This window comes from Polypterus senegalus, chromosome 4 (genome assembly GCF_016835505.1).
Source record: "Polypterus senegalus isolate Bchr_013 chromosome 4, ASM1683550v1, whole genome shotgun sequence".
In the NCBI taxonomy this organism is placed as follows: Eukaryota; Metazoa; Chordata; class Cladistia; order Polypteriformes; family Polypteridae; genus Polypterus; species Polypterus senegalus.
Window position 1 is genome coordinate 89,239,952 of NC_053157.1, and position 26,985 is coordinate 89,266,936.

At 38.8% G+C, this 26,985-nt stretch overlaps 1 protein-coding gene across 1 annotated transcript in view; it reads right to left on the reverse strand.

Moving 5' to 3' along the window:
• helt (helt bHLH transcription factor) overlaps positions 1–26,184 on the reverse strand; it is a 49,516-nt gene extending 23,332 nt beyond the window's left edge. The window contains exon 1 of the mRNA XM_039751005.1: positions 26,128–26,184. The gene's annotated coding sequence lies outside the window, so the exon portion shown is untranslated. The remainder of the gene's footprint in view (positions 1–26,127) is intronic.
• Between the last annotated feature and the right edge of the window lie 801 nt (positions 26,185–26,985).

The following is a 26,985-nucleotide window of genomic DNA, read 5'->3' on the forward strand; positions in this document are numbered from 1 at the left end:
GCAGTTTGAATTGGATACGTAAAATCAATGAATGGATGAACAGCCAAGATGATTTCAGAATGCGCCGAAAACATTATGCATCTGACCTGAAAGAGGAACGATTGCATGGAGGAACTGAGATTTTACGGTACCCGATGAACTATCGTTCTAGGAGTTAATATTACTTGATCACCACCAGACACAGCTCCAACTCTACTATTACATTTAATGACGACATCACCTTCATAGGCCTAAACACCAAAAAAGATGGGATTCGCCTGCTGACTTGGTGATTCCAGAACAATAATTCCCCCCTTGGTGTCAATAAAACCAAGAAGTTTGTCGTTAATTTTAGAAGGCAAAAGCATCCTACATTTCTATCGTTCGTATATCGGAGGGGATGCTGTTGTTGGGTTGGTGAGCAGCTTTAAATTTCTTAAAGTGAATCTGGCACTGAAAAAACTAAAATAGACACTATTTCACCTCTTCTCAGAATGGACCATCAGCGGCACTACTTCCTCAGAGGACTCCAGAAGTTCTACAGGTGCACAGTGGAGTCCATCGTCCTTACTGGCTGCATCACCTTCTGGCAAGGCACCGGCTTGTCACGAGAATGTAAAGCACTGCAGAGGGTGGTGAAAGCGACACATAATAATACCCAGAGGAGCCTTCTAATCAGGACACATCCAACACTTAAACACTTAAGGAAAAATCTCACAATCATTTCAGTCACTGCGTCCCTCTGGTAAATCGTACAGAATCATTGGCACTCACACCTGTAAATTCAGGAAGCGTTTCAACCCACAAGTCGTACGGATGCTGATCAGGCAATCTAAGAAATTAAATAGACAGCAACACAACTAGCAAAGTGTGTATAAATAAATAACACATGCAAATACATTATATACTTTATTCTCTATAAATGTTTATATGTTTCATGCTAAGTATACTTTTAAATATTTATTGTATTTTTGTAAACTGTTTTGAAGAGATATGGTAGCATTAATTTAATCGTGCGGTGTATACATGGCAATAAATTTGAATTGACGTATAGCTCTGGGCGCATTGCTGAAAGAAAAGGTCACATTTTTCCAAGAGTTCCATTTACGCCGCCCAGTCACTTTTGATGTTTCAACACATTGCGTCAATAAGTATAAACTGTGCTAATATTTACTGATAATAAAATAAAGCACGACATGATCGGTTCACCATTAGAAAGGGTAGCCTTTTGTGTTTTCATTGTTACACAGTTGCTCTGAAAGGCAGTTACAGTTACACTTTCCATTGGCAGCCTTTACAGTTGCTGGGACAAGCATGGCTCGGTTGTACGTGACCTGCAAGCGTGTTTCCTAAAATATACTGTTCTTTTTTCAGAAGATGTCTACATGATGTCACATGTGCTATTTTATCGACGAAAGAACAAAATGATGTGTGGCGTCCGCCCTCTATCGGTACATGCATATATTGCGACTTTGGGCACTGAACGGACAACAACGTGTCACTTAGAGAATCTTACTTAGGACTGAAGAGTTTTTTTATTTCGTTTAGAACATTAGAACAATTTTGACTAGGACAGGCTATTCAACCAACCAAACTCATCAATCCTATACTACCTACATTTTCTAAAAAAAAAAGAAAATCAAGTCGACTTTAAAAGATCAGAAAAAGTCCTACAATCTACCATACTACTTGATAACTTACCGAATATTATGAGCACACTTTTAAAATGTTTGTTTTGATTACTAAGTCTGTTATGAAATGAAAATAGCACTATCAGGGTGCAACTGGTAAAATACGGCGGTCCAACTGTAACCATGCGCTTGGAGACGAATAACTTGTTAGAGAACAAGCTAATCATCCATCCGATTGTTTTTTGAGTACACCTTCTTTTTAAATAAATACAAGAGCCTGGCGTCTGTTTCTTCAGCTGTGAGAACAAGACAGAAAAAAGCCTTTAGTGGGTGGCACCAGTGCACCAAGGACAAACTCCTACACACTGACACACACACATTTATGCCGGTCTAATTTAGTATCTCCAATTCATGTAATATGCACTTCGAATGAATGCGCAAAGAGAACCAAAGCTTCTCAGAGAAAATACAGTAGCCAGACAGAAATATGCAGCCATGTTTTTTGGAGATGTGAGTTTACTTCACTTAGCACTTCATTACAGGGTCAGCTGATGACTATTATTAATATTATTATTGTCATGAACGTAAGTCAGAAAATAATGTACTAGGTTCACTGTGACCTGTTACATTTTCATGAATTAGAAATTCCTTTCTGTCTTCATAAAAGAACAAGGCCTCTGTGGGTCTGTGTACCTTTGCGCTTGTCTGATTGTTATGTCTCTGTCATTCCAACAGATGGCACATCACAAACATTTATAGCAATGCATGTTATCACTACAATTGTTTAATGAATTATCTGTTGGAATGATATTTATGATAGCTTTATTACTACATGCATTACAGAATACCTTCCCATAGATGGTGCACTTAATGATGAGGTCTACATTAATTATTTAGATTTCAACCCATCTTTAACAGGAGCACAGCTAGTTAGTAATAAAGAAGCAATCTGCTTGATCTTTACTTTACTGTGAGAGTTCTCCTCTGCATTAATGAACCAATGTTGATAATATTTTTGAAGGACATACCATAAGTTAGTCCATTCTTTTTCAAACCCTCAGGAGCTGCCACCTTTTTTAGGATCATTTTGGAAAAACATGAGAGTCAACCATTCTGCAGATTTTGGAGATAAATATTTGACATAAAAATAAGAAAGAAAATGATAAGCATATTTCATTTGATAGATTAAAAAAAAATAAATAAAAAGTAATTAAGTCAAATACTGTAAAATTGCATTGTTCTTTGTTGCCAGCAGTAGTAAAACAATCTTCCTGAGACAGTGTCGATCATTCTTCTTCAGTATTATCTGATGGTCTTTCTAAGTTATCCTTTGTAACTATCAACTCCACTCTTACTACATAGTGTTGTAATTTCTCTGCCAAAAGCAAGAATAAGAGATAGTGGGGAAGGCCAGATCTAAAATCACAGAATGGCATCCTTCCTCTGAGGATTCACCATACTTTTCCAGAATAAAATGTCATCCCTTAAAGATCCTGTCTGACACGTCACACCTTGGCCCTCCACGTTCACCCTCCTCCTTCTTTATACCAAACAGTTTAGGGCTATCAAAATTAAGGTCAGCCGGTTCCATAGCAATTCTTAGAAATGCTCAACTATAAGCAGGTGCTCCCAGATTTTACTAAGGAAATTCACCAGAGGGACCAATTGAATAGAGCTTCCATAGAGAAACCAGTAGATGGCAGCAGTTACCCCAACAAATCTTAGGCAAAGTATTGCTTTCTATACAAAAGTGCCAGAAGACTAGAAAGGCTTACATTCTTAGTATGCTCTTTAAAAGTTAAGGCTACGAAGACAGAAAATATTTTACTGTAGTGAGAAGGCCTGAAGATTTTGTTCAAAGTGATATTGCCAGTGATATTCAAATACATTTTTTCATTTTTTTGAGGTCAGAATGGGCAGGAAGTGGAGAGCAGCCAAGCCATTGGAGGTGGCAGAGTCTCGGCTGAGAAAAAGGGAGTTAGTAGGGAATGTGGCTGGTCATGTTTTGTCTCCCCATATGGTGGATAGGGAAAGCCTAGATTATAGAGAAAGTATGTACAGTATATCTAATCTAGGATGAGGTGTGAACATGTATTGTGGAAGAAAGAACTCTCAGGATGGTGGGTCCAAGACAGCAGGGAGCCTGGACACAATTGGAATCTGCAGTTAGCACAAGGTTAAATGGGAAAACGTCCTGAGGGCAGGTTGTTTCTAATAATGTCTGTATGTGGTGGTTTACCAAGTCCAGGAAACTACTATGTTTGGGGAGAGAATGAAACACCACCCTGTGCTCTTTGCTTTGGAAAAGGATCCTTCTAACATATTCTCAGCAGCTACACAAATGTCTTAGTAAAAGGCTGCTATCTCTGGCAGCTTAACCAGGTACTCAAAGTAATTGCTGAGATAGTAGCCTTAGCCATTTTCACCAGCAAGAACCACCACCCAAAGAAATGGTAAATGGCCTGTATTTGATATAGCGCCTAACTAGAGTTCAAGAACCCCCCTAGGCGCTTTACAACACAACAGTCATTCACCCACACATTCATACACTGGTGATGATAAGCTACTATGTAGCCACAGCTGCCCTGGGGCACACTGCCAGAAGTGAGGCTGCCGAACACTGGCGCCACCAATCCTTCCGACCACCACCAGCAGGCAAGGTAGGTTAAGTGTCTTGCCCAAGGACACAACAGCTGCATTCTCATGCCGGGAGCCAGGATCGAACCTGCGACCCTCCGATTGCTGGACCACCCGCTCTACCGACTGAGCTACTGCTGCCCTATAAAGAAGATCATCTTCTTTTTCAGTGCTAGATAAAAGCTCACCCCATGGCCAAGATCAGTAGCAGGACTCCTCGCCTCAGTTGCAGACTGGCAAATAGATAGATAGATAGATAGATAGATAGATAGATAGATAGATAGATAGATAGATAGATAGAGTGGTGTGAGAAACTATTTGCCCCCCTTCCTGATTTCTTATTCTTTTGCATGTTTGTCACACAAAATGTTTCTGATCATCAAACACATTTAACCATTAGTCAAATATAACACAAGTAAACACAAAATGCAGTTTTAAATGATGGTTTTATTATTTAGGGAGAAAAAATCCAAACCTACATGGCCCTGTGTGAAAAAGTAATTGTCCCCTGAACCTAATAACTGGTTGGGCCACCCTTAGCAGCAATAACTGCAATCAAGCGTTTGATAACTTGCAATGAGTCTTTTACAGCGCTCTGGAGGAATTTTGGCCCACTCATCTTTTCAGAATTGTTGTAATTCAGCTTTATTTGAGGGTTTTCTAGCATGAACCGCCTTTTTAAGGTCATGCCATAGCATCTCAATTGGATTCAGGTCAGGACTTTGACTAGGCCACTCCAAAGTCTTCATTTTGTTTTTCTTCAGCCATTCAGAGGTGGATTTGCTGGTGTGTTTTGGGTCATTGTCCTGTTGCAGCACCCAAGATCGCTTCAGCTTGAGTTGACGAACAGATGGCCGGACATTCTCCTTCAGGATTTTTTGGTAGACAGTAGAATTCATGGTTCCATCTATCACAGCAAGCCTTCCAGATCCAGAAGCAGCAAAACAACCCCAGACCATCACACTACCACCACCATATTTTACTGTTGGTATGATGTTCTTTTTCTGAAATGCTGTGTTCCTTTTACGCCAGATGTAACGGGACATTTGCCTTCCAAAAGTTCAACGTTTGTCTCATCAGTCCACAAGGTATTTTCCCAAAAGTCTTGGCAATCATTGAGATGTTTCTTAGCAAAATTGAGACGAGCCCTAATGTTCTTTTTGCTTAACAGTGGTTTGCGTCTTGGAAATCTGCCATGCAGGCCGTTTTGTCCAGTCTCTTTCTTATGGTGGAGTCGTGAACACTGACCTTAATTGAGGCAAGTGAGGCCTGCAGTTCTTTAGACTTTGTCCTGGGGTCTTTTGTGACCTCTCGGATGAGTCGTCTCTGCGCTCTTGGGGTAATTTTGGTTGGCCGGCCACTCCTGGGAAGGTTCACCACTGTTCCATGTTTTTGCCATTTGTGGATAATGGCTCTCACTGTGGTTCGCTGGAGTCCCAAAGCTTTAGAAATGGCTTTATAACCTTTACCAGACTGATAGATCTCAATTACTTCTGTTCTCATTTGTTCCTGAATTTCTTTGGATCTTGGCATGATGTCTAGCTTTTGAGGTGCTTTTGGTCTACTTCTCTGTGTCAGGCAGCTCCTATTTAAGTGATTTCTTGATTGAAACAGGTGTGGCAGTAATCAGGCCTGGGGGTGGCTACGGAAATTGAACTCAGGTGTGATACACCACAGTTAGGTTATTTTTAACAAGGGGCAATTACTTTTCACACAGGGCCATGTAGGTTTGGATTTTTTCTCCCTAAATAATAAAACCATCATTTAAAAACTGCATTTTGTGTTTACTTGTGTTATATTTGACTAATGATTAAATGTGTTTGATGATCAGAAACATTTTGTGTGACAAACATGCAAAAGAATAAGAAATCAGGAAGGGGCAAATGGTTTTTCACACCACTGTAGATAGATAGATAGATAGATAGATAGATAGATAGATAGATAGATAGATAGATAGATAGATAGATAGATCGATAGATAGATAGATAGATAGATAGATAGATACTATGGCCCGTATACACACCAGAATGACTGAAAAGAAAGAAAATTTTAAAAAATGAGGATAAAGAAGCCCCAGTAGTATTTTTTGTCATATTTGCTGAAAATCCTCAGTGTTGGTGTGTCAAAGAGGTGATGTTTAAGCATTGTTCATAATGGCACTTTGTTTTCACTTTCTCCTTCGTGACTGCCTCCAGGGGGTCCAGAGTGTGCCCTTTAACTGAGCTTACCCTTTTAATTATCTTCTTGATTTGGTGGAGCTATCTTGAAGTGATGCTACCAGCCCAGCACACCAGAGAGTAGAAAATTGCACTGGCCGTTACAAACTTGTTGTAGATGTGAAGGACATCACTACTGACATTAAAAGAGCTCAGTCTGCTAAATAAGAAGACTCTGCTCTGCCCTTTCTTAGATACTATAGTTCCTGTGTGTGAGATAAATCCAGCCTGTTACTGATGAGAACACACAAATACTTGCAGGAGTGAATCACTCCAACTCACCTGAAGAGTGACTGGACATACAGGCTAGTTGAGAGCTGGTTTAGTAAAGTAGGTAAGGTTTCTTGAAGACATTGGCATAATAAAATTCTGCCCAAACATAACTGTCTTCTTGAACTCCACCAAAAATGTGATAATGTTAGAACACACCATACCCACCATACCCTGAAAAAAACACATGGAAGAGGTACAGTATATAAAAAAAAAGCTCGTCAAGTGCCAGGAACTGGTAGAGCAGTATGTGAAATATGGCTGGAACACTTGCTGCAAGCCAATAGAGGTGGGCTGTCAGGGTTTCACAAGCCAGTCACTCTGTAAATGTGTAATCCAGATGCTGGTGGTAGGATTGGCAAAGAAGAAAACCATCAGGATAATCACTGATGCCACGGAAACCACCACTAGATGGTGCTGGCTAAACAGGGAGGCCTCATGGTCGGCTGCTGCTGGCTCACAGGCCAGGGATTGATCACCCTAGGTGGTTGGCCTGGATAAGTTTGTCTAATATTGGCAGACCTAAAACACTCACTGACTCCAGGTTACACCCCTGTGGACACACCCCAGTGCATCTGTGAGATAGACTAAGTAAATTGCTTTAACACTGTAAGAATTCATTTAATAGTGGCAATTTTGCTTTGTGGTGGTGAAGGAGTTAGTACACCTGTCTCACAGATACAACTCTTACTACTATTTATAATCGTATAGTGTTAAAAGGTTATTTTAATATTCACATATGTAAACAGATGCATTTTATGCACCTTTCTTAAGTCACTATGGTTTTATCAGGTCATTAAAGGTCCAACCAGCTATAATGTTCATACATTGAATCTGGTACTTAAAGTATTGATGCTCAAAATGTAAGCATTACTCAATTTCAGAATTAAATAATTTTTGGTCCTTACTTCATTTCATTTGTCTTGTTCCTGCCATCAGTAACACAATCACAGATTCAAGTGGCAACAGTGCAACATCTAGATTGGATCACTATCAGATACCTAAATTAGTGTCGGAAAATTATATGCTGTAGATCAGTTAACATAATTGTAGTTAAATATTACTAACTATATTAAATATAAGAATTATAATGCTTCTATGAAAGAGGCCTTAGATACAGTATCCCAACTCCAAACATTAGTGATTAGAGCACAAAGAAACTCACTTTAGTTTAATGAGAGTACTTGTGCCTTAAACTGAACCCAGCCTCTTTTTCTGGTCTGCTCTGAATGCTATTCCAGAGTAGTAGATAAAACAGAAATAACCCTTATGCACTATTTAGAACAATTCATAAAAAATTGAAATATGAAATTCATATAAAATCCCTCCAAATAGCACTGATTTTATACTTTTTTTTAAAGAAAACTAGGGGGCTCTGCCCCCAGCTCACTTCGCTCGCCCACCCACCCCCATGTTTGGTTTACCGGATATACAGTACAATTTAAAGAGATTGTTATTTTCATGGGAATTGTTACATATGCATAATTTTCACTTTATTTCCGGCCCCGTGTGTGGTTACATTTCTTTCTTGCCAGACGTATAATGCTGCTCGCGTTGTGAAGGGGGTTGGCTGAACACACACTAAAAATATGCTGTCTGATCATCTGCTGTCTTTTTGCTGCTTGTGAGCTGCCTGTTCTGCTTGTCGCATGTCATTGTTTTAAGAGCTGGGAGCACATGATGCTTGTCTGCCAAATGCAATCCAACAACTGCTAGGTTAGATGTCTGTGGACTTGTTTTAAATGATGGCTCACTGCCTTGTCTCGCGTGATGTTGTAAAAACAAATAGTCCTTTATTTCCGCCCCGGGTGTGGTTAAATCTCTTTCTTGCAGGACGTATAACACTGCTTACGTTGTGTATGGGGGGGGAGTCGCTTCGATCATTTTAAAGCCTGTACAGCCGCTCTCCTTTTTGCCACTTCGTGTCTCTGCTGCTCGCGTTGTGATCGCTTCTCCGTGATAATGAATATACACCTGACTGAATTGTGTTTTCTTTGAAAGTAAACTTGTCGTTGCTTTAACTGTTGCGGGACCACAGATTCTCATAGCATATGTTCCATTATTGTGTAAATCTACATTTTGTGCATTAAATGATGCAAATGCAAAAATACTTTGTTTTCTGCTCTTTTCTGACCTCGCCTTGTCCTACTATTTTTTCAATTACACCTGGTCCTGATGATTAATTTCCTTTTGTTTGCGCTAATGTGATCTTTTAATCGTCGATGTTTCATTTATAACATATTGTCCTTTATACGCTTTATATGCACTGTGACACCTGTATCTGTGTGTGCTGCTTCACTTTACACTGCTGATTTTTTTTGCTGGCCGTGCTCTGATATTGCTTGTAAGTAGGGCGTGTCTTGCAAGAATCTCATGTTCTATATCCCCGCGATCTTTCGTCTTGTAGGTCTTTTATTTGTCTTCCGTGATCTAAACATGAAGATCACGTATCTTCTCCTAGTCATTCCCTCCCACAGGATTTTTTTTTATAGATTTCAATGTTATCTTAAAACCATAGTATTGCAATGTCAAACCTAATCTCTTTTTGTGCACACTGCCTTAGAGTAGTTTTGACCTATGTGGCGTATGGCCGAGGTCCATGCCCAGGTGGGATGCCTATATAGTGGAAAGACAGGGGGATAGAGCCTATCCAGGACATTACCTTTCCCGGAACGCTAGAGGGTCGTTCCCCAGCTTACAGCAGTGCCGCGCGTTTGGAGCATGGAAGCTCAGCCCTGCTGGGACCCATGGCCACTGCCAGTGGGCGACTGGAGAATTGTGGTGCTCTTGTTTGCAGAATTTCTTCCACACCCGGAAGTGGTGCCAGGTCGTCGGACACCTGGAGAACTTCCAGATGTCCTATAAAAGGAGCCAGCTGCCACTACTCCATGAGGTTCAGGAGGAGGTGTACTAAGCTCGCTGGAGGAGGAGTGGAGGTGAGAGAGAGGAAGAGAAAGAAGAAGAAAAGAAAATGTTTTGTGCAGTGGAGTGAATTGTGTTTAACTGTGTTGTACAGGTGGGAAACAGGGGACGGTATTTCCCACGTGAAAAAATAAAAAACATGTGTGCTGAACTTGTGTCCTGTTTCTGCCTTTGTTGGGTTTGGGTGGCAGGAGCATCCTCTTCAGGCCACACCTAATAACAAAAGGGGAAATCAAAACTTTATCATAATTTCCAAAATGAAACCTACTGTCTGTCCCTTAGACTCATTCCCAAGAAAACTGGAAAAAAGCTGAATCATGGTTATGTTATCACTTATGATTAAAGTCATAAATGAAACTTGATGGACCATCAAAACTCTGAAAGCACTATATGTGTCAATTGTTGCACCTTCTTAAAAAAAAACAAGGCTAGACCAAATAAACATAATGCTTATAGATCAGATTAACCTTTCTTCCTAAGACACTTGAAAAGTAGCTGTCACCCAGCCTCAGTCTCACATTACTTATTAAAGGCATCCTGAGAAAACTGCAGTCTGGCTTTCACACAAGTCACAGTCACAGACACGACATTAACTCATGACATTTTAATAACTTCTCTTAGAGGAACAGTTGCTGTTAAAGTGCTAAATGACTGTCAAAGTGTTAACTATATTAGCAAAGTAATTTCAGTTTGTACAAAAATGTAACAATAGTATGCCATCATTATGTACTGAATTTAGATATAGTGTCTCCCATGGCTCAGTACTCAGTCTGTTAAACATTTTATATTTAAATGCTGCCATTGGAAAAAATTGTTAGAAAATGTAATCTGCTTCCACTGCATATTATACTCAACTATATTTTCCTATAGAGTAAATGATTTTTTCCTTTGGTGTCCTTAGCCAATTCCGCCTTTAAAAACAGAAAAAAAGTTATTAATTGATGAGAATAATACATATAAAAATGTTCTGTTTTTTTCCAACTTAAAAAATATGGGAACTTTAATGTTTTTTAAGTAAGGAAGATTACAGAGAGATGTATTTGTGCATTTATTTCTAGTAGATTTGACTACCACTATGCTTTATTTACAGGCTATTAAAATAATTATATTTGGAGCCTTCCATTACTTAAACATGCTGCAGCAAGAACCATTGCTGTGACTCGAAAGCACAACCACATAATTCATGTGTTAAAGCATTTCAATGAGCTTCCAGTTACATTCGCTTCTAATTTCCAAATTCTTTTTTTTCAAAAATAAAGTTCAAGAGGGCTTGTGCTCTGCTAACATTTATGTAAACTTGTCACTGCTTACATATTAGAGCTTATGCTACAACCACATGATGCCAGTCTGCTAAATAGAAGGATTAATTTGAATAACAAGAAGTTGAACTTTTAGCTACAGGGTGCCAAAGCTAGGGAATAATGTGCTTGCCTGTGTAAAAGATCCCATTGGTTTCGACATTTAAATCCAGACTGGACACTTGGTACTTTATTCTAGTACACAATGATTAGAGCAGCTGATTAACTGTTTATATGGTAATTCTATTTGTTAGTCATGTAGAAGTTTCAAAAATAAAACAAGTGAGTTGGAGTTGTATATAGCGAAGCATAATTATTATATTGCAGCAATAACAAAAACCTGGATAAATAACAATGGTGGGAATGAGTGTAACATAGCCAGATAACACAGTTTTTAGGAAGGACAGACAGAGTAGAAAAGGAATTGGGGTTGCTGTTTATGTCAAACAGAATTTAAATGTAACTCCTCTTCAATTGGACAATGACCCCCATCTTAGTAAGGACATCTGGCATTATCTGGAAAGCATTAGGGAAAGAGGTATTATTTTAGGAGTGTGTTATAGACTGCCCAATGCAGATAGTAATTTCAACTCACATCTTTTTAGTAATATCAAAAAGGCAAGTTTACTGGGAGATATTATAGTCATGGGGGGACTTTAACTACTCGAATTATTATTACTATTAACTGGGATAACCTTGCAAATAGTGGAGTTTTTAGAAGAAATCAGTGACTGTTTTTTAACACAGTATGTTAAAGCACCTCTGCTCTGGCCATCCATCCTTTGACATTCCAGCAGAGTCAATAGAATACTCTACAGCTCTGATCAGTGGCAAAGTTGTTTGAAAAAGTGGCTGCGAATATGCACCTGACTTTATACTCGTAAAACAAGGGTCAAATACTCAGTTCAAAATATTAGTTGGAGTTGCTTTGGACATTCCATTTCAAAGTATCTAAACTAATGCAGCTGTTGCAGCTTACCGTATATCAAACTGGCTCATTCGCCTTGTGATCGTCTTCTCCGATACAACCGTATAGATCTACAATCTGTCGCACTTTTAAACCGCATAACAGAAGGTGTTCTATTGACTCAGCTGGAATGTCAAAGAATGGACGTCCAGAGCAGAGAACTGTGTCACCTGAACTGGAGTGTAGTAGAGTCCGTTCCACCTATTCTTCGATAATTTCAAAAATAGTTTCATCTACATCGGAGTCTAAAAGGGCCGCAACATTGTAATTTCTTCTGATAAATCTTCAATTCTCTCTCTGAAATACGTAATATCTTCGGCAGAATCCATTTCATCGGCAGTAGTAAGCATTTTCTAATTAATTCTTGTGCTTCGATTCACCAATCAGTAACTAGAGGGCGTGTTAGAGCCCACCCACTCAACTTTGACGAGTGAAAGTGACAGTTTTATTTCATGTCGTATTTCATGACAGTTTGCAGGAATGTTACAGACAAAATGAAATAAATAAATAAGAAACAAAAAACATATTTCGTGACACATTTATTTATTTATGCTGTTATTTCATGACATATTTATTTATTTAGGCTCTCATTTCATGACACATTTATTTTATTTATGCTCACATTTCACAGTACTTTTTTTTATTTACGCATTTATTTATTTATTTATTTTTGCCCGAAATATTCCTCCATAGATAAGCACATACAGTACCTAAATTTGCAATTGGTAGAAAATGTAAAAAAAAAAAATTTCATTGGGTTAATAAAGAGTTGAAAAAGAAGCTGCAAAGAAAAAAAAAAGCTGTATAAGGCGTATAAAATTAACAACCTATATGAATCGTAGGTTGTATGAAGTCATCAGATCAACCATTAAGAAAGATATTAGGGAGGCCAAAAGGCAGTCGGAGAGGAGATTTAGCTAATAAGGTGTCAGACACATGTGTATGGGGGACAGTTCACAGGCTCAATGTTATTCATCAGCAAGACCAGGGTTGGTGCTCTCACCTGATCTTCTCTCCTCTTGTTTCCTTGCAGTTTAGCTGATGGCCCTGCCTCTCAATGACATCACCACCTTTCCACTGACTGTTGACATAACTGCCAGCAAATCTCACTGACAACCTTTCCAATACCCAGAATCCACCTTCCTGCCACATCAGCTCCTGTCCTGGTTGCCTTCACTCCACCTCTTCTTCCTATCTACCATATTTATAGCATACTAAACATATTAGTCAGTTCAGTTCTGATTTTTTAAAGATGTGTTTCTTTTCTTTTGCTGATTTTTTCACTATGTGGGGTGGCAGTCTCCAAACCTTTTCCTGTCTGCTGCCTAATCTTTTACCACAAAGGTGAAATATGACCCAAAGGGATTCTTTCAGTATTTTAGCAGTAATAGAACAGTCAAGGAGAAGCGCATCTGGAATAGTAAAGGGGAATTTAAAAATATGGTGACATAGCAGATGCTTTAAACTCTTCACACAGATCTTCACAAGTGAGGAGGTAGATAAACTCACAACAATAAAATGGACTACTAAGGAGGTACTGAGTGATTTGGAAGTACTGCTCAGATTAAATAGGCTGAAATCAAACAAATTTCCAGGATCAGATAATATTTACCTTGCATTCTTAAGAAAGTTAGTAAGTACATGTATAAACCCTTGACACATATTTTTAGGACGTCACTGCGCATTTGGGAAATTCCAAGGGACTAGAAAATGGTAAATATTATCCCAAGGATGACCAGGCAGATCTAAGCAACTATAGGCCCGTAAGCTTAATGTGCATCACAGGTAAATTAATGGAAGAAATTATTAAGGGAAAGCTTAAGCAACACTTCTCAAGAACAGGATCTTTATTGAACAGTCAGCATAGTTTCAGAAGAGGGAGGTCATGTTTTACAAATATGCTGAAGTCTACGTTTATGGGCGGAATGGTGGCTCTGAGGTAGGGATCTGCACTGGTAATCGGAAGGTTGCCAGTTCAGATCCTGTAAATGCCTGAACTGACTCTACTCTGTTGGGCCCCTGAGCAAGGCCCTTAACCTACAATTGCTCCATCCTGGGTATGACGTTAATCTGCATCCAGCTCTGCATGTAGGTCCTCCATCCTGTAGGGAAAAACCTGGGGGTTGGTGGCAGAATTGGCACTCCGGCCACCATAAAAAAATCTCACACTGTTCCATTCCATCTGAACTAGTGCGGTGCTGAGGTGTCACCCATTGCATGGCTGCATTTGGATCCTAATCTGGGGATCCAGAGTTGATTTGTCATGTGGTGGGTGCAGCAATGTGCTCTTAACCTCTGGAAGTCTATGAGGAAGCAACAAAAGGATGTGATTGTAGTAGATCATATGATATTATTTATCATGACTTTCAGAAAGCATTTAATAAGGCGCCACATGAGAAGTAATGCATCAAAATAAAAGAAGTACGAGTTCAGAGTGTTGTTTGTAGATGGGTGCAGAATTGGTTCAGGCACAGGAAGCAGAGGGTTATGGTTCAAGGAAGCCCATCAAAAATGGATGATATTAAGAGTGGGGTTCCTCCGGGGTCAGTAGTAGGGCCACTGCTATTTTTAATATATATATATAAATGATTTAGATAGGAATGTAAGATGATACCAAGCTACTTGGAAAGGCAGATCAACTAGATTCCATTGAATCATTAAAGAGGGCCTTGGACAGCATACAGGCTTGGGCAGATCTGTGGCAGATCAAACTTAATGTAAGTAAAAGTATTACACATAGGAATTAAAAATGATAGATCTGAATGATCAGTTGGAGGTCTGAAAATCAAAAGTATACCTTATGAGAAAGATTTAGTAGTTGTAGTGGAATCAGCACTATCAACTGCCAGACAGTGTTCTGAAGCCAGAAGGCTAACAGAAGGTAAGGTTATATAGCACGTTGTCTAGTGTACATGTCCTAGGAGGTTATGCTCAAACTTTATAATGCACTGGTGAGGCCTCATCTGGAGTACTGTGTGCAGTTTTGGTCTCCAAGCTACAAAAGGATATAGAAGTTCTAGAAAAAGTCCAGAGAAAAGCAACTAGGCTGATTCCAGGGTCACAGTTATGAAGTATGATGAAAAGAACTGAGCCTTTTTCAGTGTGAGCAAAAGAGGATTAAGAGGAGACACGATTGAAGTGTTTAAAATTATGAAGGGAATTAGTACAATAGTTTCAGACTGTTATTTTAAACTGAGTTCACCAAGAACACAGGGGCACAGATAGAAACTTGTTAAATGCAAATTTCACAGTTTAAGAAGTTTTTTTTTACACAGAGAACCATTGACATGTGGAATAATTTGCCAAGTAGTGTGGTAAAAAGTAGGATGTTAGGGACTTTCAAAACTAGATTTGATGTTATTTTAGCAGAATTAAGTGAAGAGGACTGGCAAGTTTTGTTGGGCTGAGTGGCCTGTTCTTGTCTAGATTCTTTGAATGTTCTAATTTGCACAAAAATGCAAGTGTGGCAAACAATTTAAACTATTACTGATTTTCCTTTTTCTGTTTCTGTTCTGGGGCGGCACAGTGGCGCAGTGGTAGTGCTGCTGCTTCGCATTTAGGAGACCCAGGCTCGCTTCCAGGGTCCTCCCTGCGTGGAGTTTGCATGTTCTCCCCGTGTCTGTGTGGGTTTCCTCCCACAGTCCAAAGACATGCAGGTTAGGTGGATTGGTGCTTCTAAATTGGCCCTATTGTGTGCTTGGTGTGTTTGTGTGTGTCCTGTGGTAGGTTGGCACCCTGCCTGGGATTGGTTCCTTCCTTGTTGGCTGGGATTGGCTCCAGCAGACCCCCGTGACCATGTGTTCAGATTCAGCGGGATGGATAGATGGATGTTTCTGTTCTTGGTACTCTACTGTGGCACGTGGTGCCACTGTTCTATTACAAAGCTGCTACTCCTACTCAAGAGAAGTGACAACAAAAACATTGGCAACCTTGGCATCCAAGGGTGAAAGCATTCAAACCTCTTATTAGAATGCCTATCGCACACTTATAATATTGTAGAATATCTAGGAGGTGGTTGGATTGTGTTCATAGGTTACCAGAACTATAACATTGTCAAATGCAGACTGCGGCATATCTGATAAAGCAAACTATAGATTCCTCAGAGCCCACTGAGCATTCTATCTTATATCTAAGATCGAAAAAAGAACAATGGTTCAGCATGTGTAGACATCATCAAGGACAGCACCGCAGCATTCTTCTTCCTTCCACCAGGTAAAAGTAAAAAGTAGCAGTGACGGATGCATTCCATGTGGAGGTGGGATTACATCAGGGATCGGCTCTGAGCCCTTTCTCATTTGCAATGGTGATGGACAGGTTGACAGATGAGATTAGACAGGAGTCCCCTTGGACTATGATGTTTGCTGATGACATGGTGATCTGTAGCAAAGGGTAGGGAACAGGTTGAGGATACACTAGAGAGGTGGAGATATGCTCGAGAGAGGAGAGGAATAAAGGTAGGAACAAGACAAGATGGTGAGGATGCAGGAAGTAGAGTTGGTGAAGGTGGATGAGCTTAAATATTTGGGATCAACAGTACAGAGTAACAGGGATTGTGGAAGAGAGGTGAAAAAGAGAGTGCAGTAAGGGTGGACTGGGTGGAGAAGAGTGTCAGGACAGACAGTTATCAGCAAGAGTGAAAGGAAGATCTATAGGACAGAGGTGATATATGGGTTGGAGATGATGGCACTTGCCAGAAAGCAGGAGACAGAGCTGGAGATGGCACAGTTAAAGATGCTAAGATTTGCATTGGGTGTGACAAGGATGGACAGGATTAGAAATTAGTACATTAGAGGGTCGGCTCAGGTTGGACGGTTGGGAGACAAGGTCAGAAAGGTGAGATTGTGTTGGTTTGGACATGTGCAGAGGAGAGATGCTGGGTATATTGGGAAAAGGATGTTAAAGATAGAGCTGCCAGGCAAGAGGAAAAGAGGAAGGCCTAAGCGAAGGTTTATGGATGTGGTGAGAGAGAGGACATGCAGGTGATGGGTGTGGCAGAGCAAGATGTAGAGGACAGGAAGATACGGAAGAAGATGATCCGCTGTGACAACCTCTAACGAGAGCAGCCAAAAGAAGAAGAAGAAGACAGTCAAAAGCTAACAAGTCATTTAATGTCGTGTGCAAGCAGTGTGACCTAATGGATAAGTTATTGAACTGTGACCTAAGAAAGTCTCAGTTCAGTCATTATCACTGATTGAGTATGCTGTTTTTCCATTTGCACTGTGCTTTATATGTGGGACTATGTCTTTGGCATGTAACTTTCAAATCCTACAGAAAATATCTTATTTCAAGGTGTGCTTTACTCTTCATCCCTGATTGGTTCTGAAATGTATTTTTGCACCTTATTTCCTAAGATTTCCTTATTAGCTCAAGTATTTGCTTTATTTTTCTTAACCTTAGATCTAATTTAATTGTAAACAATTGTGTTAGTATTTTCCAATGAGTCAGTTAGATTACAGTGTACCTATTTTGTCTGACTCTTTCTGATATTATCATTCAGGATTTTTTTCCGGCCACATTTCATCCTCGAAGACGATGGGTCCCCACTATCCTTCCAGTTTTTAATAATGCGTTGGACAGTTCTTAACCCAATTTTAGTAGTTTCTGCAATCTCCTTAGATGTTTTCTCTGCTTGATGCATGCCAATGATTTGACCCTTCTCAAACAGACTGACATCTTTTCCATGACCACGAGATGTGTCTTTCGACAAGGTTGTTTAAGTAATGAGAAGCAAGTCATTGCACCAGTTGGGGTTAAATAATGTGTTGCCAGTTGAAAGATAATTGCCCATGCAGCAATTATCCAATAGGAGGCTCGTACCTATTTGCTTAGATAAATCCAGGTGGCGACTTTTTTTTTTGGCCTGGCAGTGTATGTTGACCTGTTATAAAGCCTGTTGGTAAGCCTGAAATTGAATGCTCAACCAAAACTGGGGCTTACTATTATCAATCAAAGAAAACAGCCCACTGTTACATACATTACTTAGCACTTTTTCAATAGTAAATAATTTTACTAATGTCCAATTACCAGCTACCAATTTTCCAGTAGTAGAAATTTTTACTAATGTCAACTTGTGCTTCAGGATAGTTTTTATTACAAGAAATTACTAATTGTTTGCTGTACCTAATAGGCGTACATTGCAATTCTGGATTCATCTTGCACAAGGAGACATATATGGAAATGGCAGTTTCTAAACTGTATGATACAAACTGGGCAGAGATCCAGGGATCTTGTCTGCTTTAATGCTATAATTGGGTTAAAGGTTCAGCTCAGGCTGCATCTGGCAAGTTGCCAAAATATATAGCGAAGCAGATTTAGCTAACAGGAAAAAAAAACTTTGCTTGAAATTTGTATCAGCTCCTTGATAAGAAGGCATTTGAGAGTGACCAGGACAGAGATCTAAAGTGGGAAGAGGATAAGAGGAGCTGTTGATTACAGAATAGTGGACAAGAAACAAAGACACTGATGGTGGGAAAGTATACCATCTTATAAAGGGGCTGTAAAAATCTGTTTAATACATGCACAGGAAATGATTGAGTTTTGTTGTTCCTTTGTACGAACTGCATGCATAAATAAAAAGTATCTACCAAATTTGTCATAGTATTCAACTTTCTAACCATATGGAAGACTTTAGCTTTCATACAGATGTTTATTTTTTCTGTGAGTTACATACACTTCCTAAGAGAGACACTTTGTGATGTTGTGTAATATGGAGGAATTCGTATCTGTGTTACCACACACCACTCCACTGTTTCTCTGATGCTCATTCATACTTTAACATTTCTTTCTGATATTTAAAGTTAATTAATATTTCAAGTTCAAGTTTAATCATTAAACTTTAATGTCAGATGTATATGTGCAGCCCTGTGGTCCAGTGATTAGAACTGATTACAAATAAATTCAGTATCCTGGTTATGAATGCTGTGCCCATTCTGTCTGTGTTGAGTATGCATGTTCTCCCAATGCTTCAATAGGTTTTTCTCCAGATATTCCATTTTCCCTTCCAAATCTCCAAAGTTGTGCTTAATTAGTTATTGTAAATTTGCAAAATCTAGGTGTGTACAAATTAGTCTGGTGATAGACTGATGCCCTGTCCAGAACTGGTTCCTGCCTTAATGTTCTGTAAAACCCATCTCCTCAAAAACCTAAACATAAATGTATACCATAATATATACCATACCCCTATATGTGATATACAAAAATTAAAATTAACAGTAATGACATGAACACATATCATTTATTTTGAGTTCTGATAATTAGTTTTGTGCTTCATCTATCACTGTCATTGTCATCAACACTCAGGGTGCACACAAATTGCCTCTCCATTCCATCTACAGTGCCATAAAAAAGCATTTGCCCTCTTCCTGATTTCTGTTATTTTTGCTTAATCCATAACATTTAATTCTCCCTGACTGGCAAAAAAATCTAGTATCATACAAAAGACAACCTGAGTGATCACAATACACAATTTTTTAAATGATCATTTGATATATTGAAGGAAAAATGTCACTAAAACCTGTATCATCTTTGTCAAAAAGTAAATGCCCCCTAAACTTAATTCTTGTTTGTACCACCTTTAGCAGAAACAACTGCAATCAAATGCTTCTGGTTAAAAGGAGATTATCGTTTTGTATTACTGTGAAGAAATCTTGGCCCAGTCCTCTCTACAGAATTGTTTCAATTCAGCCGCACTGGAGGATTTTCAACTATAAACTTTCTATTTAAGGTAGGCACAACATCTCAGTGTGGCTCATGTCAGGATTTTGGCAGGATTTTGACTAGAAAACCCCAAAAATCTTAATTTTGGTTTTCTGTTCAGTCATTCAGATGTGAATGTATTCATATGCTTTGATTGTTGTCTTGCAGCATAATCTGACTGATGACCAGACATTGTCCTTCAGTCATTTCTATTAGAGAGCAGCTCAAATGCTTGTCAAGTTTAAATGCAAACTATGCCACATTATATACCACCACAAAGCAAGCAGCTTTTTGATCCATTACAGTCACCCTCCTAACTTCTAGCTTAATTTAATTTTTAATATTTTTGTTCTGTAGTTTTTGCACTGTTTTAACATTCACTTTTTAATGTCTCAGTGCCTTTCTTGACATTGAAAGCTGTCAATGTCAGGACTATTGCTATTTGTCTTTTGTCACTCCTACCACATGCAGTTTGTTATGAGCCACTCCTCCCTCTTACAATTACTAGGTGACGGTTGCTACTAGGCAATCACATGATTGTGGCGTGGGGCCAGAGGTATACAGTAATGGGGATTTCAGCTGTGTTTCATATCTCAGCTGTCTCTCATAGCTCTGCTCTAATTCTCAGGTTTCTGCTGAGTCCTTTATGTATTGTGTTCCTGCTTTTCTGCTTTCACTTCATTTATGACTACGTTTTCACCTACACACACCAATCTTAGTTTCTTGCTTTGTATTTCAACCTCTATTCTGAGTAGAATTGTGCCTGCTCCTTTTAAGTGTTTACTTATATGGAGTTTCTGTCTTTCATTCTTGTTTCTATTTCTTACCTTTTCCAAATAAGAATTATTATGTCTCAGTTGGGAGTGACAGCAAATGATAGAAAATGTTGGCTGCAGGCAGTGATCAACATGCAATTGTTATTCTCACAGTGCAATGCTCTTTTGAGACCCTTACTCTTGTTTGCTTTGTTAAGCACTTATGAGTTTTACATTAAATGAATGGTGCTTTATTTCCCCTTAGGGACAAAACCATTCTATCTATCTATCTATCTATCTATCTATCTATCTATCTATCTATCTATCTATCTATCTATCTATCTATCTACACTGAAATAAACATTGCCAGCTGGATGCTGTATGGATTTCAAAATTACGCCAGTCCAAGTGTGTGACTAGTTTCTGAACTGTAGTTCATTCCTATCATGCAAATGTTGCAACTGGTTCCCTCTGAGCTTGTTATGAGATAAGTGGGGTCAGGAAAATGTATGACTTTTAAGTCAGCCAAAGAAATACTTGATCTTATGAAATACAGTAGCTGCTAAAGAAAAGATCATGAACTGAATGAGATTCTGTCACCAGTCAGCTCAATTTGAGTAAGCAATGCATGTAATCGTTCAAAGGCACAAACATAGCCAGAGGGTTAGCAACAGTTCAGCGTGTTTGATTACATTAGCATGAATAAAGCATTCCATATTAAAAAAGCTGTGCTATATACGTTTTTAACTTAAAAAATAGAACATAACTGTTCTGTTGTGCTTTTTTATTCAGAGCAGCACATTTCCATTGAGAGTTACTTCACATAAAACCATTAAAGGTTTAGGAATTACTGCAATGCCTAGACTGTCTGATTAATTGGCAAATAGTTTATGGCAATAAAGTTTAGGCAGGTAACATCCAATAAACATTTGGCCCATGAAAGCAGTCACTGTACTTCACACAGGTAGAACCTTGTCTCAGGTTCATTTTTGACAGTTAAAGCCAAGAAAAGCATAAAACATGTGTATAGTTCTGCGTTGCATTATACCATATTTAAAAAATATTGAAGTGGAAAGCATTTTAATTAAAGTAAGCTTCCATTCCTTACTTATTAATCTTATTTAAAGTTGCATACTTAATGCTGTATCTAAAAATAACCTGCTTTGAAGGCACTGGTCAGTGGCAGTGTTTGCTTTAGCACCTGATCTTAGGCATTCAGCCCCCTCTACCCCCTCTCATTGACTTTGGCATCAAGTCTAAGCATCCATTCATCCTGTACCGCACACTGACATGTATGGACTGTGTGAAAACTTTGCTGCCCGGTTGGACGCCCAGAGGGGGTTTGGGGTGATAAGCTCCTAATAAGTAATGGATATATTAATGCTATACAGGTCCCTAAATATATCAATACTAAGCATATTCCATTTAATGCCTATTGTATACTTTATCACTATGGAGCAATACAATTATAAGTGTTTAATTGACAGTAATATCTCAACCCTGAAGTGTCACCTAAACTGGTACCATATTTGAAGTGAACACTGAATCACTGCCCTTTGCTTTGTTAATTATATTTAATCATTGTGTAGAGAGTAGAATGTATCAGGATGAAGTGGTTCAGTATTTACTAGATATAGCTCTTGTTAGATAAGCAGGTGCTAATTTGTTACTGTCTTATTTTTTCTGTAATCTCAATTTACATATAGTCACAAAGTAATAGGAAAGTTAAGTAACACCACACCTCCCTCTGCTTTAGATTTCTAATATAATTAATGATCTCTTTGCATTCCATTTTAACAAAATTTATTTATATTATATTGTATTCCATTTTACTGATGTTAATTCTCCTGAACCCGCTGCTTTCTCATCAAGCCAGCATCCTGGTTTCACATCTTATGTCTGAATATTGTCTCATTTGAGGTTACACATTTTCCCATGCCTGCAGGTTTTTTCTCCCTCGTCCACATATATTAGGTCGGTTGCCAATTTCAAATTGACCTTGTGTCAGTGTGAGTGTGATTGTAGATCATGCAATGCTCTACTGCTCCATGGAAGGTTTGTTCCTGCCTTGCATCAAGTACTATACTTTATTATTGGTTTTAAAATGTATTAATTAATGTAATAATCTTCACAAATGTTAAATGAATAATAATAATATTTTTATTTAAAAATAGCCTCATCTCAAACCCAAGGTCACTTTACAAAAATGAACTAACAAATAGGTACACAGAAAGTCAAAATATCTCTGATGACATAATACAAAAACAGAATATAAATAACTTAAAAATACAATCAGACATTTTCAGACAAGAAAATAAATAAATAAAAACTGATAGGTCTTAGTAAAAAAAATTGTAATATTGGGTGAATAAATATATTTTAAGGTTGGACTTGAAAGGGGAAAGACTTATCCAGTTCCAGACAGATTAAGGAGGAATGATCCACAATCTGGGAGTGGGTACACTAAATGAGTGGATCCAATCCAATTCAATTTTATTTATAAAGCACTTTAAAACAACCAGCACAGGACCAAAGTGCTGTACAATAAATAGTTGATAGGTAAAACAACACAACATTTTTGCACATAAATAAGAATATGGTATAATACATAAATAAAACAGCCCTACGATAAAACAATATAAAATGGAATAAAATCAGCTAAAAACAACAAAAGTAAAATGAGCTAAAACGAACTTCTCACAAGGTATCAAAGGCCAGGGTAAAGAGATGGGTTTTTAAAAGAGATTTAAAAACAGACAGAGAAGAGGCCTGTCTAATCTCTAGAGGCAAATCATTCCATAGCTTGGGAGCTGCTACAGCAATAGCATGGTCTCCTCTAAGTTTACGCTTAGTCCTTGGTACATTCAGGAGCAGCTGATCAGCTGACCTGAGAGAGCGAGTGGTTGAATAAGGCTGTAGGAGCTCAGAGAGATAGGGTGGGGCAAGGCCATGAAGAGTTTTAAAAGCAAATAAAAGAATTTTAAAATGGATCCTAAAAGAAACGGGCAACCAGTGAAGTGTAACTAAAACAGGGGAAATGTGTTCAAATTTCCGAGTGCCAGTTAAAAGACGAGCAGCAGCATTTTGGACCCTCTGGAGATGAGTAATCAATGAGGCACTGACTCCTACATAAAGTGCATTACAGTAGTCCAGCCGAGTATTCCAACAGTGGACAATTTTGGGTGGGGATCACAGAGAAGACTGATGTCAGAAGACGTGAGGGAATGAGCTTGTGCATGATGTTGAAGAAGAGTAGAAAGATATAAATGGGCAAGTGTGAGGAGTTTAAATTAAATAGGAATGAATGTGAAAAACCAGAGTAACTGGAAAAGAACAGAAGTGATATGCGTACTGGTGGGTAGAATGGCTGCTGAGTTTTGTATACTATATACTGAAATTTACTGAGAGATTTGAGAAGAAAAACATTACATAATGAATTACAGTAATCCACATATGAGGAAATAAGAGCATGAATTAGGATCTATCCATCATGGAACATACATGAGGGACAGAAACAGGCAATATTAGGTGATATGACATGGCTTTAGTTAAAGAGTTAATATGTGTCTAGAAAGAGTGTGTGGAATCACAAGTAACACTATGATTATAATCTGTACCAGAGAGAGTAACTGCAATACAATCAAAGTTAAGAGAAATATCAGTGACCATGAGAAAAGCAACATTGGACCCTGTCAACATGATCTTGGTCTTATACTTATTTAACATAACAAAATTAGATTCCATTCAGCACTTAACATCCTTGAGGCAGTTTATCAGAGAAGAAGGAGAAAAAGAAAGCAGTAGGATGAGTACTCAGAAACTGTATATTTGGGAAGTGTCTGTGAATTTCCCCTTGGGATTAATGATGGATCTATCTATCTATCTATCTATCTATCTATCTATCTATCTATCTATCTATCTATCTATCTATCTATCTATCTATCTATCTAAAAATTAAAATGCAAATCATGCTGATGGATAATTGAGAATGGAGAAGCAAGCCGATAAACAAAAGAGGACCTTAACAATGCTTTGTGAAATGCCTTGAGAAACTGGAGCAGCATAAGGTTTATGTTTTCCAATTAAAAATAAAATTATCCTGCAGTAGCTAAACACCTGAACCAGGCTAAAGCAGTACCACAAATTCCAAAATGAGACTCAACGCAGCTGAATAGAATGTTATGATTAACCTATCAAAGGCAGCGTTCAGATCAATGAGAAATGTAATATTTTGGACAAGATCAAAATTAGCAGAGTGGAGGAGGTAGAAAGGTTCCTACAAATTGTTATTAGACATATGTGCCTGTATTTGAGAATCCACTACATTCTCAAGATCCTTTGAAAGAAAGGGAGGGTTAAAGAAAGGCCTGTTACTATTGAGAACTGCAGAGTCAAGGGAGAGCTTTTGAGAATAGGAGTGACAATGGTGGTTTTCAAAGAGACAGTAACCAAGCCAGAAGCAAGGGAACTGTTTATAATGCAAGAGATAATAAGTTTAAGGAATATGATAGTTATGCTTGGGCTGGGTCATGTGGACAAGTAGAGATATTGGATTTCATTATCAAGGTCCATATTTATTGAGTGTCTCAGAATTACTCCTAGAAATTGCGTGAAAAATCAGACTAGGGTAAGATTTTGTCCTACCTCAGAGTAGGACATGAGAAGAACTAACAAAGCATCCTAGTCCCAGTCCCAGTGAGGAGTTGAAGGCTATGTCTGAGAATGAATAATTTTATGTAATCCCTTTCCTCAAAATTAACAGGCATGATGTTTTGTAGTTTTTTGATATTAATACTGAAGCTTCACCATAAAAATAATAATAACAATAATAATATTCAAGAAGAAAAAGGAAAACCTAATAAGGTAGTTTATTGTACTAAGCTGCATGTTATTGTTTCACTTTTTTAATATCATGAATAATATTGCAATAAACATCAAGATGGAAAGGCCAAAGCACACATGAATGAGAGTTAAGCCAAATAATGGGCACATTGAGAAGAATCACCTTACTGCTGTTGTAGGCACAGGAAATGCTTAGTAAAGTAACAGATGTACTGAAACTATCCACAACTAGTTCTGCACTGCTATGGAAGTTGTGTTCACTCTTGCAACATTCTTGATCGTATTCCAAAGTTGCCTACTGCATGTCTCTCCTTCATCCAATGCCCTGGGAGTCTCCATCTGCCTTCTAGAACCTTCCCTGCTTGTAAAGAGTATTCATAACACTGGGTTTTGTGAAGTGGAGAACCCCACGTACCTGTGTGACATTTCGCCATTGATTACCCACAAAGCTCAAGCCAGCCTTATCTTCAGGGTAATATGCTGGCAACTACAATACACTTTGCACCTGTGTGTGGATACTGTACTGTGATATTACTTGCAATTGACATATGCATGCTCATCCATACTTGTGACAATTATCTTTATGTGCATGCTGATTTACAAGAATGCAGCTTGCATTATCATTATGTTACATGGAGTGGTGGGGAAATACATAAATCTGCATTTTTACCTCAGGCGTTGTAAGTGAAACATTTGGTGCAAAATTCAAGAAATACTTAGTTGTGACATACACAAATTATCACTATTGTAAAATTGCATTTTTCCTGTGGCCAAAAAGCATAGTGTTATCAACACTTTAATTTCATCTAATAGCACATGCTTTCTTCACATAGATCAATCATGTAACATACAATGTCAGGTCAGGTCAGGTCAGGTTGAGGAACATGCACTGGTCCAGTGCGTTGTCGCACTCACCACATGACGAAATAGCTTCGGATGCTGGTTGGCATCCCCCAGGCAGACATGCGGTCCAGTCCATCCCCCAGAAATGACCCTCTCTCTGCCACAGCCAGGTGTTACATGGGTGTCCCCTTGGCCTGGTCCAGTTGCTCGGGTCCACAACAATGAGGATCCTGTGAGCTGGATTCATCCTTTGGTAATTGTGCCACAAAGCCATAGAGCCGTAACTGATGTAATGCTCCCTCACAATGCAGGTAATGTGTCTCATTTGGGACTCCATGAGCAACCACTCTTTCAACACAAAGTCAAACTTGCAGTGCACACGGATTCTCCGAAGAGATACAGCACTGAAGAAGTCCAGTCTTCATCTCAGATCACTGGATGGTGTCCATGTCTGGCAACCATATACAGTGGAACCTCGGTTTGCAAATAACTTGGTTTACGAGTGTTTTGCAAGACGAGTTAAAATTTTTAATAAATTTTGACTTGATAAACAAGCGACATCTTGCAATACGAGTAGTATGTATACGCTTTGTCTGCTGAGCGTCATGTAATCACAAATGAGCTGATGGTTCTCTCTCTCTCTCTCTCGCTGTGGGATTGTGGGCAATCATCTCCTATTCTCCATCTGAGTCAGCGTGCCTCACTCATATAGTCAACATCTGTACGAGCGTATACTGTTTAGTACAGCATTGTGACTGTGTGTGTGTGTGTGTGTGTGTGTGTGCGCGTGTGTGTGCTGTGACGTGCGAGTCCCTGTCTTGCACCACCGGTTTTATTCAGCTTGAAACAGCAACAGCGCGGTTATTTATTTGCGCAGGATCTGCCACTCTCCAATACATAGACACAGCAGTCAGGCAGGGTCGTGGCCAA